The 17738-nt window shown below is 43.1% G+C and overlaps 1 protein-coding gene across 2 annotated transcripts in view; it reads left to right on the top strand.

Annotated features, from left to right (window-relative positions):
- Positions 1-10412: 10412 nt before the first annotated feature.
- FMN1 (formin 1) overlaps positions 10413-17738 on the top strand; it is a 175960-nt gene continuing 168634 nt past the window's right edge. The window contains exon 1 of one of the 2 annotated variants that reach the window (XM_072115471.1): positions 10413-10552. The gene's annotated coding sequence lies outside the window, so the exon portion shown is untranslated. Of the gene's footprint in view, positions 10553-11187; positions 11259-17738 lie in introns of those variants that run through there. The other variant, XM_072115470.1, reaches the window with a different exon arrangement.

The raw sequence follows: 17738 nt of genomic DNA, 5'->3' as shown, positions 1-17738 counted from the left end.
TCAGGGAGAAGTCTAAATGCAGCGATCTACCCCTCCCAAATGTAAATGTTCTCACTAGCCTGTAAACCACGAGATAACAGAACACAGATTCCAAGCAACTCAATATGGAGATATTCAGTTTTCCGTGAACATCAAGGTCACTATCGTCTCTCTCGTAGATAAGACAGACACAGCACATGTCAGTTCTTCACAAAACAAAACGCAGCTCCAACAGCCCCCACCCTTTTGTTAACCCCTTAAATGCCAGAAAGCAGGTGCCGGAGACATTGCAACACTTTTTCATAGTAATTTTTCTCTAATTGTCGGGATCAATAAATTTTAATAATACTCAAACAAACAACCTCCCTCACTCCAGGACCACTAGCAGACGCCCGAAACATGGTCAGGTGTTCTCCTACAAAGCCCCACAACAGCTTTTATGGCTGCCAACAGCAATCAACTTTCAGGGACTTGAAGGGAATATAACTTAAAATGGCCGCCACTGAAAAATAAACTGACTTAAGATGGCCGCCACTGAAGAATGGTAGGGCGTGTAATCTTCTCTAACCACCAGATACAGGGGTGGAGTCTGGATTACAGGGGCCATTTTTCACTCCAAGGAAAATATAATAAAATCTCTTTTTCTCAAATTCTTTCCACATCAAAAACTTTGAAATGTCCCTTATTGCCTGTCTCTTTCTTCATTGGGCACTCTGAAGGATCCCAGTCACTCTGTCCTGGTCCGTCTGTCAAAGTCAGAGGCTATAAGTGTCTGTTTTGCAAATCTGATCAAGTTTTCTCACTTGTACAATCATCAGATCATCTGACACATCCCAAAACCTTCAAACCTTCACTATTACTTATCATTTCAACACAAAACTACCAGCCCTTTTGTCCGATCATGTCAACTTGCACTTTTCCATCAGTCCTACTTAACTCAACAACCTTCTGTCTCTGTGCATCTTTCCCCTCCATGTGGGACACAATCTGAGTAGCTTTTCTAGGTCCGCACCCTTGGCTTACTTTACTTTGCTTACTTCCCATCACAAATGTCTACAACTGCAACACTGCCAAACCTGTCCCCCACAGATACAACGAATCCGACACCTTGTGTGACCGACCCCAAAGAAACTAGATACCAGACTTCCACAGAGGACTCTTTACCAAGTCTCCCTTATTGACTCTTAACCAAATCAACTCTCTTCACTGAACTACTCTCTCCTTGACTCTTTACCAAGTCAACTCTCTTACTGACTCTTTACCAAGTCACTACTAGTTCTTACAGTCATCCACAAAGTCGTTCAGACTCCAAAATGAAGCTAAACGCACACTTGATCAGAGTGGGTCTCCGCTGCACGTGCACAAATTGAGCTCTCTACCTCTATGGGCAACCCTATTGACACTAGTCAAACAGTACTATAGACACTATGATAATCTGACAATCAAAACAAAGTATCTCCTACTTTAGCAGTGTGGACCTCTAAGGGCTACTCCCTCCCGTCCCACAGTTTCAGCTAACATCACAGACTGTCTGACCATCCGTCTCTGTCCAGTCTCTGTCCATCACCTTACAAAGTGGTTCTTTGCCAAAAACTATGAGCTTAGGTTACAGTGAACAACAGTGGCAAATACATAACACAGAGACAGTCTTACCCGGTCCGTCCAACCAGTGAACCAGAAGTGACATATCAAGGTAGACAAGAAAAAATTAATATCTTACCCTGAGAGTGCTCTGGTCAGTTCTGTTCACCAAGCCGGCGGGGACACTTCACGGAGGCTGTCTCGGTGTTGTTGTTGTTTACTTCTAAGCCCACCCAGGAAAGGACGCCAAATATTGTTAGGGATTTTTATGCAGGGCCCCAACAGCCCTCTTGACTTTTGTAAGGTGAGTCCTAATTAACCCTTTCATGATTGAACATAAGGACCAAGACATACGCGCTAATCTCTTAGTCAAGATCTTCTACCGTTTAATAATCAAAATGCATAATATATATCAGACAGAAGAGTCATCAAAGGGGTGTGAATAGTATACTCCAAAGCTATTGGTCAGCAGCACATTCTGGGAAAAAAGTTAATTAATTGTGCGCAGTTCTCAGAGAACTTGTACACAGATATTGTTTATACTAATTTGCTGAGAAGGAGATGATAAGTGGCTCCTGAATCATATTATTATGCAGCATCGAGGACAGACTGGCTTCTCATTACATGTCACAGGGTATTAGCTGACAGGCAAGCAAACAGGTTACATAAAATGAAGTTTGAATCATGACATTAACTTGACAATGGTCAGGGAACATGGCCGCTGTATCTAAGATGGCGGACAGTAGTCAAGATGGCGTCCGAAACCAGTGCGACCTCCTTAACAGGGGTGACACAAGAGCTTACAGTCTATGAGGATGAGGGGGTGACCCAAGAGCTTACAGTCTATGAGGATGAGGGGTGACACAAGAGCTTACAGTCTATGAGGATGAGGGGGTGACCCAAGAGCTTTCAGTCTATGAGGATGAGGGGGTGACACAAGAGCTTACAGTCTATGAGGATGAGGGGTTGACACAAGAGCTTACAGTCTATGAGGATGAGAGGGTGACACAAAAGCTTAAAGTCTATGAGGATACGGGGGTGACACAAGAGCTAACAGTCTATGAGGATGAGGGGGTAAGACAAGAGGTTACAGTCTACAAGGATGAGGTGGTGAGACAAGAGCTTACAGCCTATGAGGATGAGGGGGTGACACAAGAGCTTACAGTCTATGAGGATGAGGGGTGACACAAGAGCTTACAGTCTATGAGGATGAGGGGGTGACCCAAGAGCTTTCAGTCTATGAGGATGAGGGGTAACACAAGAGCTTACAGTCTATGAGGATGAGGGGTTGACACAAGAGCTTACAGTCTATGAGGATGAGAGGGTGACACAAAAGCTTAAAGTCTATGAGGATACGGGGGTGACACAAGAGCTAACAGTCTATGAGGATGAGGGGGTAAGACAAGAGGTTACAGTCTACAAGGATGAGGTGGTGAGACAAGAGCTTACAGCCTATGAGGATGAGGGGGTGACACAAGAGCTTACAGCCTATGAGGATGAGGGGGTGACACAAGAGCTTACAGACTATGAGTATGAGGGGATACACGAGAGCTTACAGTCTATGAGGAAAAGGGGGTGACACAAGAATTTACAGTCTATGAGGATGAGGGGGTGACACAAGAGCTTACAGTCTATGAGGATGAGGGGGTGACACAAGAGCTTACAGTCTATGAGGATGAGGGGGTGACACAAGAGCTTACAGTCTATGAGGATGAGGTGGCGATGTAGGAGACAACCCTATAAATGTTGCTTGCAACATTGCCAGCAGCATTTAAATGACTGCAACTGCACACCGAAACAAATAGCGGAGGCCATTTTGAGGAGGACGTAATCGGGAACAACCAGGATTCGGGTCTGCCGGGATTCACTAAGGTCGTGCGCCTGAGATCCAGCAGGTGCCGCTCCTGCGCCCGAGGTCCGCTGGAGTTCTCCTTCTTCTTCCTGGTGCATGTGAGTGCTGATCTTGCGCGGTTTTTCCGAATCCGTCGTGTTGTCCGACGGCCATGCCCCCGATTTCTGTTGCGTGAAAGCCGACTCTGAAGCGCCACAATCCTATCGCGTGAGCCAAAATCCCGGGGCAATTCGCCTCAAAATGGACATATTCGGGAAATCCTACGAAAGTGCGGCGTTCAGACCCTTAGTAAATGAGCCCTATTTGGTTTGATAAACCGCTCCCAGACAATTGAGTGGTCTAAACCATTGGATTCCTACAAGAATAATATTAAATCCAGCTGACAGTCGTGAGTAAAGAAGTGTCATCCACTTTTTAATGGAAAGCACACGTCTGCTCAGCGCTGCTCTGTTAATAAGTAGAACAAGTCTTTGTTGATACGGTTTTTGCTGCCGATGTGTGAAACAGAATGGTCTGTGGTGAAAAAGGATGCAACTTGGATGCTATCCATGTGCCCTCTATGAGAAAATGATGAATCCTTGGCTACACTCTTGAAATTCCTTCCTTTTTCTAACAAACATGAAAAAATGGGACACCAAAAGAATGCAAAATGTTCATTAAAAACGGACAGAAGGATCCAAATATAAAGTAAAACCTCCATAATTGGGAACTGTGTCTTTTCCGTCTTGAATGTATTTAAAACTTAAAGGAAGTCAACCACTTTGAAAAAGGGCGGATCATACCTATGTAAGCTATAAAACCAATCGATTTAGCCCCAAACAAAATTTTCAATTATGCTAATTAATCACTGATACACCTGTACTTGTCATACTGTACCCCACTTCAGTTACTGTTATTTCAGATGAAAAAAGAATTGTTCAATTTTAAACTCAAATAAAGGAAGCACTAAGAGAAGCTTGTTGTATTCTATCTTTATAAGGCCACATACACACAACCGTCAGGGGGACGTATAACCGGCCACAATGGGGCAGATTTACTTACCCGGTCCAGTTGCGATCCAGTGGCCGTTCTCCAACACTGATTTGGGTTCTGCCGGGATTCACTAAGGTCGTGCGCCTGATGTCCACTAGGTGTCGCTGCTGCTCTGAAGTCTGCCGGAGTTAACAGGAGTCCACCTCCTCCGTCTCGGTGTATGTGAGTGCTATTTTTGCGATACAATTTTTTTTAAAAAGCCAGCGCCGATGCGCCACAATCCGATCGCGTGCACCAAAATCCCGGGTCAATTCAGCGCAAATCTGAAAAATTCAGGAAACCTGGCAGAAAAACGCGATTCAGACCCTTAGTAAATGTGCCCCATTGCCTCCATCGACGGATATGACGGCAGTACAGTGCCACATCGTACACTGTTTCCTATGGAGAGCGGGTTGGATGAGCAGCGCCTATAGCCCCTACAAGAGAAAGCATGTACAATAACACTATACCAGGTAATATTTACACCACACTGCAACAGTCAGGGGTAGTCCATAGCAACATTCCAGTGCTAAAGACTAAGGGTCCATGTAAACTTGGTGTTCTTTTTAAAGAAACATCTACCACCAGGATGAAGGATTGTAAACCATGCACACTTACATGCTGGTGTGTGTCCCCTCTGGCAGGATCCACTTTTCTTTTTGCTTCCAATGTCGTGTTTTATACAAAAAAGGGCTTTTTTGACTTATGCAAATGAGCCTGAGGGGCTCTATAGGTGTTAATTGCATAATTGTAAAGCATTTTTTTTTTAAACACACTAGTTTGTAAGTGTGCTCAGTTTACAATCCTTCATCCTGGAGTTAAGCCCCTTCTACACTGGCGTTTTTCACGCGCGAGTTCTGCGCGTGCATTTGACGCGCAGAACTTGCATTGCACTCTGTCCCATTGTATTCAATGGCTCTTTCTCCATTAGCGTTGTTTTTGACGCGCGTGCTTGCGTTCGTTTGCACGCGCGTCAAAATCGCAGCATGCTCTATTTTTGCGAGTCACGCGCAATTTTCACGCCCCATTCAAGTCTATGGAGATGCATCAAGAACGCATTGCACTCGCAATCATTGCAAGTGCAATGCGAGTGCAATGCGTTTTAAACGTAAGGGTTGCTAGGTGACCAGAATAACAGTATTTCCCCTGCTCGCGAACAATCATTTAATTAAAAAAACACAATGAAGAACAGTGAAGAATAGAATAAAACCAGTGAACACAGTGACCACAGGATCATTTAAGAGAAAAACACAGTGCAGAACACAGTGCAGAATAGATTACAGATGTTCGGCACATCTGCTTACTTGTCAGGAGATACGCGCGGAACGGTGCGGCCAAAATAGCATGTGAAGAACAATATATATGTGTGAAGAACACATTGCAGATGTATTTAAACATCTGCAATTTGTTCTTCACACACATATATATTGTTCTTCACATGCTATTTTGGCCACAACGTTCCGCGCGTATCTCCCGACAAGTAAGCAGATGTGCCGAACATCTGTAATCTATTCTGCACTGTGTTCTGCACTGTGTTTTTCTCTTAAATGATCCTGTGGTCACTGTTTTCACTGTGTTCACTGGTTTTATTCTATTCTTCACTGTTCTTCACATCTGCTAACTTGTCGGGAGATAATATACACGGGGAACAGTGAAGAATAGATCGCAGATGTTTGCAACTTATCAGAAGACATTATTTTTTAATTAAATAACCCATTTTAATCCCAAACCATGGTCCCTTTGAAAAATGCTCGATTCTCCCATTGACTCGCGCGTGAAAAATGCGCCGAAAACGCAAAAAAAACGCTAACAACACGCGCGTGAAAAACGCAAAAACGCTAATTACTCCAAGGAAAAATGGAACAAAAACGCAGCCAAAAACGTCAGTTTTTCACGCATTGCACCCTGACGTGAAACGCAACGCTAGTGTGGAAGAGGCCTTAGATCTTCTTGTTGTGATTGACTAAAATTCTGGCATGCAGGAAGCCTATCAGTGTGCACACTATGGGGGTCATTTACTAAGGGCCCGATTCGCGTTTTCCCGACGTGTTACCCAAATAATTCCGATTTGCGCCGATTTTCCCTGTATTGCCCCACAGATTTGGAAAAACCGCTGCATTTAAAAAAAAAAAAAAAAACTCGCACTTACCTTCACTAGGAATAGGCCGGTGAATTTCAGGGCATTCCGGCGGGAACTTCATTACAGCAGCGCCACCTGGTGGACGTCGGAGGAACTACCTTAGTGAGTCGCCGGAAGACCCGAATCCACCGCAGAGAACACGCCGCTGGATCGCGAATGGACCGGGTAAGTAAATCTGCCCCTATATGTCCATAGACTAATTCTGGTAGGTAGGGGCGAATGAAGCTGTATGAATATTAAACGGGTTTTCCCATGAAAGAAAATGATCAAATTTTAATCCCCTACTGATTTTTAACCCACTACTTTGCAACTTTACTCAGTTTTATTGCTGTTTTAGCTCCTATCACTCACTTGGAGGAAGCGTCCCTTCTGCCTGTTTTCAATGTCTGGTTTCAGGACCTTTGGAGGACCTTCAAAGATGCTGAAATAGCTCTTGTATACATGTGTATTGAGAGCAGGAACAGATGTATGAGGCTTTCATGGGTGAAGGTCCTTCTCAGTATAAAATTTAGTGGGTGGTTTAGGTATGAATGGACACCCCGAGAAGACGTGCCCCATTCTAACGCCCATTATAAATAACCTGTATATTAAATCCACTACTGCATCCAGGTCTATAATTGTGTGAAAGATTTCTATTCTATACAATACTCCCAAATAGTTTTACTGGATTGTCATGTTACCTCTTTGGCAAAAAGTACTACCTTTTCGTTCCACCTTTAGAAATACTGTTCTAAATATAGAGAAGATATTTATTTCCCAGTTTATATAAATTAACTTTTGTTCTTCAGCATCTTCCTTTTGTGTAGGGATCTGCTGTAAAGGAGGCTGAGAAAGCTCAGAGCCAGGAGATGGATATTCACAGTGATGGAAACAGGTCAACCATTCATAATTTGGGAGCCATTTGTTACCTCATTGAATAATTACTCGAGTTCATATTTTACCAGTAATTAAAAACCATTAGGAGCTGCAGTGATACTCCGCACTATCCAATAATACAATCAATAACTACATGTATCCTGAACAATAGCAAACCGCATAAGGAAATGACATACTATGGAAAGAGGATGATATAATCCATTGTACTATTATTACAGCACTAATAGAACTATCCATGGTGCGCCTGGAAGCTTTGTGCATTGTCCAGGAAATTGTACAAACATTTGTGTACTTACCCTTAGGTCAGGGACATACTTTAGAGCATGTATTAGGTGTGGAGAATCCATTTTGTAACATAGTATTATAGTATATGGGATTTTTAAAGTGCAGATTTATTTTTTAATCTACAGGATAAAGAATGTGGATTAATTACAGATTTTAAGACAAATTTAAAGAGGACCTGTCACCTTGGAAAACCCACCCACCAAATGTGCCCCCCATAATCCTCTCCCCAGCCCCTTTCTCCCTAGCCGTTTTTTTTTTAAAATTTATGTCCAGTAAATGTATTTAAGCCGATCCGACCTCTTACTAAATAAGAGGTGGGATCGAGTATCTGGCGCGCTGGCAGTCGGCCTTATTCATAAGGGGGCGTGCGGACACACCCCCGGCACGCCCCCGCCAGCGGTCACATTGGTGGAGAAGCCGGCAGCATCGATCGCATCGCTGCCGGCTTCTCCTACAATGAGACCGCTGGCAGGGGTGTGCTGGGGGTGTGTCCGCACGCCCCCTTATGAATAAGGCCGACTGCCAGCGCGCCGGATACACGATCCGACCTCTTATTTAGTAAGACGTGGACAACAAATATTTTAACCCCTTAAATTTCATTTTTCACTCCCCACTTTCAAAAATCTATAACTTTTTGATTTTATTTGTGAGGGCTTGTGTGAGGGCTTGTTTTTCTGTGTAACGAATTGCACTTCATAGTGATGGTATTGAATATTCCATGCCGTGTACTGGGAAGCAGGAAAAAAATTCCAAATGCAGTGGAAATGGTGAAAGAATGCATTTGTGTTGTTTTCTTGTGGACTTGGATTTTATGGTTTTCACTTTGTGCCCGCAATGACATGTCTACTTTATTCTTTGGGTCGGTGCAATCACGGAGATACCAAATTTGTAAAGGTTTTACAAAAAAAAAATGTTTTTGATTTAGCCATTTTCTGGTACTAGTAACTTTTTCATACTTTGGTGTACGGAGCTGTTGTGGGGTCATTTTGATGACGTTTTCAATGCTACCATTTATAGGACTGTACGATCTTTTGATCACTTTTTGTTGAATTTTTTATGTTTTTCACAATGGCAAAAAAAAATGCATTTTCAACTTTGGGAGCTATTTTCCGTTACGGGGTTAAACGCAATTAAAAAACGTTATTATATTTTGATAGATCAGACATTTTCATACGCGGAAGTACCTAATTTGCTTATGATTTGTACTGTTTATCTATATTTATATCAGTTCTAGGGAAAGGGAGGTGATTTGAATTTTTATGGTTTTTTTATTATAATTTTTTTTTATTTTTACTTTCACTGTTTTTCAGACCCCCTAGGGTACTTTAACCCTAGGTTGTCTGATCGATCCTACCATATACTGCCATACTACAGTATGGCAGTATATGGGGATTTTCCACCTCATTCATTAAAATGTGCAAATGTGCAAAACGGGACCCAAAGGTAGCCAAAAAGTCCAGGGTGAGCGCGCCCTCAGGGCATTTCACATTTTCCATACAGAAATAAGAAATTAGCTGCAAATACACTCAGAAAATTGACATGCTGTGGTTTTTGCATTTGCAGAAGATGAGAATTTCTGGACTGCGGTTAAAACTGCAGCAAAAAAAAGCAACTCATCATGTGAAGGCGGCCTCAAGTTACCTACCGATGTTAAACTTCTGTAATCTATAATGACTTCTTCACAGGATTTCCAAATAAAAACCCAGAATCAGACTGTGTAGCCTTGAACTACATGTGTTTTTTTTTTTTAATGATACAGTCTGCGTTCATACGTGGCGTTTTTGTTGCGTTTTGAAAAGCTTTGGGAAAATCGCATGTGTTCTGGGGAAAGTATATGATTTTTTAGGAGGCGTTCTTTTTTTTCTTGCATTTCAGATGCGTTTTAATATGCAGCAAAAACGCAGAATGTGAACAGGGTTTCCCTGACATGAACATTTCAGAGGCCATACGGTGTCATCTGTGTTCCATCAGTTTAAAGCCGGCGGCACATGTGGCGTTTTGAACCCGTTTTTGGGCCATTTTTAAGCAATCCGTTAAAAAATGCGTGCGTTTTTTGAAAACCATCCGTTTTTGACCCGTTTTAATTAAGATAATTGCTAAAAATGGTCAAAAACGGATGCGGTTTCAAAAAAATGCATGCATTTTTTAACGCATGCGGTTTTTTAACGGACTGCTTAAAAACAGGTTCAAAACGCCACGTGTGCCTAAAGGTAAAACAATTGTTCAAGAGGGGCCTGGATGACTTTCTGGAGAGCAAAATTATCACAGGTAATAGGGGAAAAAAACATTTGTTTTATTCGTAAAAGTTGGACTCGAGTCTTTTTCTGGCCTTATATACTATGATACTTTGATATAATCATGAAGCCCTTTGGTTGTGTTCACCCGTTTTGTCTGGATTGCATTTCAAAACACAATCCATATGGAAAGGGTCTTGACCCGATCACATTAACTGCTCATTGTTTGCATGCAGAACACCAATCAATACTGATTGCATGCGCTTCTATTGAAACGTATATCCTTGGGGGCCGAGCCCCTCCGCATTCTGTCTGCATTGTGTTTTTTTTAAACGCAATCCAGTTGGAGCGTGTGACCACAGCCTTCACTTTGTTGGGACAGGCTAGTAATTACCCAGCCTTTGTTTTGTATGTGGATCCGCAAAAACAGATGACATGTGGATGCACATACCCTTTTTGCTGATAGAAGACTAATTTACAGACTACACACCAATAGAGTATGGGCTGCAAAGCAGACGACGGATCCATACATGTTCATGCGCAAGTAGCCTTATTGTGAGAAGAATCCAGGAGTGTTAGAACACCCAGAACAAGGTAAATCTTTACAAATATATCTTATCGCTGTGGGCGCGTTCACACGTTGCGTTTTGGTCGCGTTTTCATTGCATTTGAAACGCATATACATATACGCTGATGAGAGGTGATTTGCCTAATTACATAACCGCTTACGTTTGTAAATGCAATGTTAACGCATGTGTTAACAAAACACATGTGTTAACGTGTTAACACATGCGTTAACAGCGCATTTACGATGCATTTTGTAAACGGAAATGTTAACAGTGATGTAATTAGGCAAATCACCTCTCCTCAGCTGTTGTATATGCGTTTCAAACGCAATGAAAACGCAGGTCAAAACGCAACGTGTGAACGCGCCCTGAGGGTGGGTATGCCAGATGCCATTTGGAAAGCCATATGCAGGAAGTCAGCGGTGACCTCATTTCCTGGCACAAATCATTGATAAATTTGGATTGAATTCTTTGAAACAGGTTTGGATTATATGTATCTTACAAACCCATATGAATAATTGCAATGTAATGGACAATGAGTAAACTTTTCCAGGAACGTTTAAAGGATCATTCCAGTCACAGTGAATGCATCGAATAATGCATGGTGCCGGGCCTGAAGGGAGGAGCAGGACTCATGTTCATTGTATTTCTAAAACCTTGCATCCTGCTCCTCCCTTCAGGCCCTGCACCATGCATTATTCAATGCGATCGCTGTGACTGGAGTGTTCCTTCAGGTACTTTTCATGTGTCAAATATTTCTTATGTGATGATCACCGCTGTATGATGCTGGCCTAAGACCGGCGGCACACGTGACGCTTTGAACCCGTTTTTAAGCAGTCCGTTAAAAAATGCATGTGTTTTTGACAGGTTTTACCAATTATCTGGTCAAAAAAGGATGCAATTTCAAAAAACATTTTTAACCCCTTAAGGACGCAGCCTGTTTGCAGGTTAAGGCTCGCAACTTTTTTTTGAAATTTGACCAGTGTCTCTTCCTGTGGTAATAACTTTTCAACGCTTTAAGATATCTCTGTGATTTTGAGATTGTTTTCTCGTGAGACATTGTAGTTTATGTTAGTAGTGTCATTTCGGTGATCCGTTCCTTTTTTGGGGGGTAAAAATTCAAAAATTTAGGAAAAATTTGAAAAAAATGACTATTTTCAAAGTTTCAAATGTTATACTTTTTAGACAAAAAGTGATACCACAAATTTTTTTTGATAGAAACCTTTTGCCATTGGTCTTCTTTTTATATCCATTATTTGTTTTAAGTTTCCATTTTTTTTATGGATGTGAGAAGGTTTGAAGTTTTAGTAGCAACTTCTCAGATTTTCTTGAAATTTGAAAAATGCGAACTTTTTGGTGATCAATTCAGTTTGGAAGTGCTCTATAAAGGCTTATGTACTATATACCCCCACAAGTAACACCATTTTATGAACCTAACATCTCAACCTATTCAAATCAGCATTTAAGAAGTCTGTTAACCCTTTAATTATTTTTCCGGAAGCATATGAAAATGGAGTGGAAATTTTGAAATTTCAATTTTGGATTTCAATCTTTCCAATTTAGCCCTAAAATGGATACATTCAGAAGGAATTTGAGGTAAATATATATTCCTAATTTCTTGCCCTGCTTCTTCCGAGTACGGCGATACCAGACATGTGGATGTCAGCTGCTGTTTCCCCGCACAGCGATGTCCAGAACAGAGTTAGCGATACTGGGAATTAGGAAAGCCAATTTGGCTGCAAATATTTTGTGGTGCCACAGTGTAATTGAAGAGCCCCTGAAGTAAAAGTACAATAGAAAACCCCCCAAAATGTCACCATTTCGGAAACTAGACCCCTCAAAGAATTTATCGGTGGTTGTGGTGAGCATTTTAACCCCCGACACGCTGGTCAAAATTTAATGCAAAGTAAATGGTGCAGAGTAAAAATTGCGTTTTTATCTCAAAAATGTCATTTTAGTGCCTCATATACTGTGCCCAACCCATGCCACTTTAGACAAACACCCCAAAAATCATTCTGCGGGTTGTCCCGAGTACGGCAATACCACACATGTGCCAATAATTTACAGGCTGGGCACACAGAAGGGATGAGAACGGAAGGAGTGAAATTTTGATTTTCCAGCTCCGTTTTCACACGTTTGGATTTGGAGTGCCATGTCATGTTGGCAGGGCCCGTGAGGTGCCAGTGCAATAGAAACCCCCAATAAATGATACCATTACGGAAACTAGACCCCTCAAAGAATTTATCGGTGGTTGTGGTGAGCATTTTAACCCCCGACACGCTGGTCAAAATTTAATGCAAAGTAAATGGTGCAGAGTAAAAATTGCGTTTTTACCTCAAAAATGTCATTTTAGTGCCTCATATACTGTGCCCAACCCATGCCACTTCAGACAAACACCCCAAAAATCATTCTGCGGGTTGTCCCGAGTACGGCAATACCACACATGTGCCAATAATTTACAGGCTGGGCACACAGAAGGGATGAGAACGGAAGGAGTGAAATTTTGATTTTCCAGCTCCGTTTTCACACGTTTGGATTTGGAGTGCCATGTCATGTTGGCAGGGCCCGTGAGGTGCCAGTGCAATAGAAACCCCCAATAAATGATACCATTACGGAAACTAGACCCCTCAAAGAATTTATCGGTGGTTGTGGTGAGCATTTTAACCCCCGACACGCTGGTCAAAATTTAATGCAAAGTAAATGGTGCAGAGTAAAAATTGCGTTTTTACCTCAAAAATGTCATTTTAGTGCCTCATATACTGTGCCCAACCCATGCCACTTCAGACAAACACCCCAAAAATCATTCTGCGGGTTGTCCCGAGTACGGCAATACCACACATGTGCCAATAATTTACAGGCTGGGCACACAGAAGGGATGAGAACGGAAGGAGTGAAATTTTGATTTTCCAGCTCCGTTTTCACACGTTTGGATTTGGAGTGCCATGTCATGTTGGCAGGGCCTGTGAGGTGCCAGTGCAATAGAAACCCCCAATAAATGATACCATTACGGAAACTAGACCCCTCAAAGAATTTATCGGTGGTTGTGGTGAGCATTTTAACCCCCGACACGCTGGTCAAAATTGAATGCAGAGTAAATGGTGCAGAGTAAAAATTGCGTTTTTATCTCAAAAATGTCATTTTAGTGCCTCATATACTGTGCCCAACCCATGCCACTTTAGACAAACACCCCAAAAATCATTCTGCGGGTTGTCCCGAGTACAGCAATACCACACATGTGCCAATAATTTACAGACTGGGCACACAGTAGGGATGAGAACGGAAGGAGTGAAATTTTGATTTTCCAGCTTCGTTTTCACACGGTTGGATTTAGAGTGCCATGTCATGTTGGCAGGGCCTGTGAGGTGCCAGTGCAATAGAAACCCCCAATAAATGATACCATTACGGAAACTAGACCCCTCAAAGAATTTATCGGTGGTTGTGGTGAGCATTTTAACCCCCGACACACTGGTCAAAATTTAATGCAAAGTAAATGGTGCAGAGTAAAAATTGCGTTTTTATCTCAAAAATGTCATTTTAGTGCCTCATATACTGTGCCCAACCCATGCCACTTTAGACAAACACCCCAAAAATCATTCTGCGGGTTGTCCCGAGTACGGAAATACCACACATGTGCCAATAATTTACAGGCTGGGCACACGGCAGGGGTCAGGAAGAAAGAAGCACAATTTAGGTTTTCAAGCTTCGTTTTCACTAGATTGGTAATGGGGGGTACCCCCGAGGTACCAGTACAATAGAAACCCCCAAGTAGTGAACCCATTTTGCAAAGGGCACCCCTCAAAGAATGTATGTAGGCTTGTATGAGCATTTTAACCCCCAACACGCTGGCCAAAATTGAATGCAAAGTAAAGGGTGCAGAGTAAAAATTGTGTTTTTATCTCAAAAATGTCATTTTAGTGCCTCGTGTACTGTGCCCAACCCATGCCACTTTAGACAAACACCCCAAAAATCATTCTGCGGGTTGTCCCAAATACAGCAATACCACACATGTGCCAATAATTTACAGGCTGGGCACACGGCAGGGGTCAGGAAGAAAGAAGCACAATTTTGGTTTTCAAGCTTCGTTTTCACTAGATTGGTAATGGGGGGTACCCCCGAGGTACCAGTACAATAGAAACCCCCAAGTAGTGAACCCATTTTGGAAAGGGCACCCCTCAAAGAATGTATGTAGGCTTGTATGAGCATTTTAACCCCTAAGGTGCTGGCTAAAATTTAATACAAAGTGAGTAGTGCAGAGAAACAATTGTATTGCAATTTATCAAATATGCCATTGAAGTGACAAAAGTATTTTGCCCAACTCATGCCACTGGGGAAAAACACATCAAAAATCATTCTGCGGGTTACCCCGGTTAGGGCAATACCCCATAGGAGGCAATAATCTGTAGGATGGAGACACGGTAGGGCTCAAAAGGGAATAACTTGTTGGAGCACAGACATTGTACATTTTTTTTTTCTTTTTGGCATCATGAAAGATTTGTAGATGCCAATAGGGGCCAGTACAGTAGAAATCCCTAAGAACTGACCCTATTTTGGAAACTACACCCTTCCATGAATTAATCTAGGGGTATAGTTAGCATTTTAACCCCACAGGTGGACCCCTGAAAAAGTGCATAATGGATAGTGCATAGTAAAAAATATCCATTATGTCATTTTGTGCCCAGCTGCTGCCATGGGAGACAAACACCCTAAAAATCATGATGCATGTTTTCCCGGGTAAAGCATACGGGACAGTAATCTAGAGGCTGGGCACATGGCAGGGCTTAGAAGGGAAGGTGCGGCATGTGGCATGATGTATAAGCTGTGCGTCAGGGTAACAACAGGGTACTCTAAAAATCCAGGGATGTATGATAAATTCGGAAGCAATCTTTCATACATAACCCTGGTTTTTCTGGGCATGTCTCACAGTGATGAATGGTGTCCTTCCGAATGCCATTTTTGGAGCACACCCTGCACCTCTTCTGTGTCCTTCCCTTGCTGGCTGTTTGGGGAACTACTCCTGGAAAGTGCTGCCCTGGTACAATACGTGTTGGGGCCTCACTTCCAGATGTGCTAGCACTCCCCCCTTCCTGGTCTCCAAAAAGAAAGTACTTTATTACCACCTCTTGAAATTCCAGGAAAGTTCCCCTCTGGCCGGCATATCGATGCAGCACAAAAGCATTATACAATGCCATCTGCATCATGTGCACGGCCAGCTTCTTGTACCACACCCTCGACTTCCGCATGGCATTGTACGGCTGAAGCACCTGGTCAGACAAGTCCACCCCTCCCATGTATTTGTTATAATCTAAAATACAGTCTGGCTTGGGGGTTTCTGTACTGGTACCTCGTACTGGGACAGGGGTGGTGGTGTGCTCATGTATTGTGGTTAATACAAGGACTTCTCTCTTGTCCTTGTACTTAACACACAATACAGAGTCGCTGCATAGTGCCCTGCTTTCGTGCCTTTTAAGTTTTTGCCCAAGCAGCGACTTAGGGAGACCTCTCTGATTTCTGCGTACAGTGCCGCATGCCGCAGTATTTCTGGAAGTGAGGTACTTGAACAGGGTGGTGCTGGTGTAGAAATTGTCCAGGTAGAGGTGGTAGCCCTGGTCCAGCAGTGGGTGCACTAAATCCCACACTATCTTCCCTGTAACACCCAGGAAGGGGGGGCATTCTGGGGGCACTATAGTGGAGTCCTTCCCTTCATATATCCTGAACTTGTATGTGTACCCTGATGAACTTTCGCACAGCTTATACATCTTCACACCATACCTTGCCCTCTTATTGGGCAGGTACTGGCGGAAGTGAAGTCTCCCTTTGAATTGTACTAGGGACTCGTCTATGCTTACATGTTTTGCGGGGGTATATGCCTGGGCAAACTTGGCACTAAAATGATCTAATATGGGCCTGACCTTAAATAACCGATCATAACTGGGGTCACCTCTGGGTGGGCACTGTGTGTTGTCAGTGTAGTGCAAAAACTTATGGATGGCTTCAAAGCGCATCCTGCTCATTGTCATGCGGAACATTGGGGTGTGGTACAGAATGTCTGTGCTCCAGTAGTCCCTGATTGAAGGCTTCTTTACTATCCCCATAAGGAGTATTATGCCCCAATACTTGTGCATCTCTGCTGCAGTGACAGGGGTCCACCTGTAGGGTTGTGCATAAAAGGACGTGGGGTTTTGGGCAATATGTTGTGCAGCATAGAGATTGGTCTGGACTAGAGATGAGCGAACATGCTCGTCCGAGCTTGATGCTCGGTCGAGCATTAGGGTACTCGAAACTGCTCGTTACTCGGACGAATACTTCGCCCGCTCGAGAAAATGGCAGCTCCCGCCGTTTTGCTTTTTGGCGGCCAGAAACAGAGCCAATCACAAGCCAGGAGACTCTGCACTCCACCCAGCATGACGTGGTACCCTTACACGTCGATAGCAGTGGTTGGCTGGCCAGATCAGGTGACCCTGGGATAGACTAGCCGCTGGCCGCGCTGCTCGGATCATTCTGTCTCTGGATGCCGCTAGGGAGAGAGCTGCTGCTGGTCAGGGAAAGCGTTAGGGTGTTCTATTAGCTTACTGTTAGGCAGGAGTGATTCTCAAAGAACCCAACAGCCCTTCTTAGGGCTACAATAACGTTCTACTTTTTTTATTTTAATTTGCATCTTTTACCATTTTGTGAGGAATTAGCAGGGGGACTTGCTACCGTTGTGTTTAGCTCTTAGTGGCACACATATCCATAGCAAAGGCCGAAGTGGCAAAATTCAGTAGGGGTTGGATTTCTATTAGGCAATAACTCAGTGTCATCTCATCTGGCATAGTAGTGTGCTTCCTTTGATACTTGGCTAGAAAATAGCCATAGGAGAATACAAACAGCTTCTTGAAGCCTACAGTAGCGTTCTATATATTTGATTTCTGGTTGATCTGCTGGTGGCTGTAGTTTCTGCAGTGCATGTACTTGCCAATTCTGAGCAATTTGTAGTGAGACTTGCGACCGCTGTGTTCTGCGCTTAGTGGCGCACATATCCATAGCAAAGGCCGAAGTGGCAAAATTCAGTAGGGGTTGGATTTCTATTAGGCAATAACTCAGTGTCATCTCATCTGGCATAGTAGTGTGCTTCCTTTGATACTTGGCTAGAAAATAGCCATAGGAGAATACAAACAGCTTCTTGAAGCCTACAGTAGCGTTCTATATATTTGATTTCTGGTTGATCTGCTGGTGGC

Source organism: Engystomops pustulosus, chromosome 7 (genome assembly GCF_040894005.1).
Source record: "Engystomops pustulosus chromosome 7, aEngPut4.maternal, whole genome shotgun sequence".
NCBI classification, from domain to species: domain Eukaryota; kingdom Metazoa; phylum Chordata; class Amphibia; order Anura; family Leptodactylidae; genus Engystomops; species Engystomops pustulosus.
The sequence above is the reverse complement of the archived record's forward strand: the minus strand, read 5'-3'. Positions and strand labels throughout refer to the sequence as shown.